General features: G+C 39.1%; 1 protein-coding gene across 1 annotated transcript in view; it reads left to right on the top strand.

The window, feature by feature from the left end:
• Positions 1-1,186, top strand: part of dlg2 (discs, large homolog 2 (Drosophila)) — a gene marked incomplete in the record, with an annotated part of 110,841 nt that overhangs the window by 85,262 nt on the left and 24,393 nt on the right.

Here is a 1,186-nt window from a genome sequence, read left to right as displayed (position 1 = left end):
CCAAGAAAGGAAAAGAACCGGAGAAAGGGTCATAGGTGCACATGGGGAGTGAAGGCTGGCCCGTGTGGTCTGATCCAACAGACGAGCTACTGTAGGTCAAACTGCTGAAACAGTTAATGCTGGTTCTGATAGAAAGGTGTCAGAACACACAATGCATCACAGATTGTTGGTATGGGGCTGCAGAACATTAGGACCACAAGGGTGCCCAGGTGGTCAGAATGTTGTGGCTGATCGGTGTAAATGTGACACTGCAGAGGCTGTTGCATGCTGCCAGGGTGACTCGTGAGCTTGCTTGCTGAACTAACTTACTAACCTGATTCTTTCAAGCTTGAGCTTTAACCGCCTACCAGTGCCTAACCCTATTTATACATGCATTCACAAAAAACTGTTTTTCATTTAGAATAAAATAATAATAATAATAAAATTGGATGAACAACCACCTTTAAAAATGTCTTCTTTTTGGTAATAGAGTTTTTTGATGCAGGATAATTCATTCCTTTAGAAATAGTGTTTGTTTTTCTACCACTATTCCTCTCTGGTACGAATGTATTTCATCAATGTGAGAAGCGGATAAGATTTGGATGAATGCTGTGGGTAATTTAACATGACATGTAGAACTGACACACGTGGTCTGATTATTATATATAACAGAATATATTATGAACAAATTTGGTCCTCTCATGTCCATGGGTACAACATTTAATCAAAGATTCACTCATAGAAACCTGCTAATATGTGACCTACTGCAGTTTTACAAGCTATACAGTATAGATGTGTAGGTCATAGACATACAATGTTTAGACATTGTGTCTCCACCTCAGAAGTCAACTGCTAGTAGATGTAGATGTTTCAGCTTTAGTTTCTGGGAGCAGTCACGTCATCCATCTTTATATATGTAGATGATTTTCTCTTCTCTTCTCTTCTCTTCTCTTCTCTTCTCTTCTCTTCTCTTCTGGTGTGAATGTGAATCCTCTGCTGACTCCACAGTTGCATTCAAGTATGATTGGATTAAAGATGTGTTAGATAATGATGTAAACACAGGGGTTTCAGTTCCTCTTTTATGCGGTTTTACCAATCCAAGGAACCAATCAGTTTTCCATGTGGCAAAAGAAACAGGTGTTTACTCCATTGAGACTTTTTCTTACAAACCTTTTTCCTTGCAAACTGCTTTAAAGGTCCAGTGTGT

This window comes from Morone saxatilis, unplaced genomic scaffold (assembly GCF_004916995.1).
Source record: "Morone saxatilis isolate NCDOM2014 unplaced genomic scaffold, NCSU_SB_2.0 Contig20, whole genome shotgun sequence".
In the NCBI taxonomy this organism is placed as follows: domain Eukaryota; kingdom Metazoa; phylum Chordata; class Actinopteri; family Moronidae; genus Morone; species Morone saxatilis.
The sequence above is the reverse complement of the archived record's forward strand: the minus strand, read 5'-3'. Positions and strand labels throughout refer to the sequence as shown.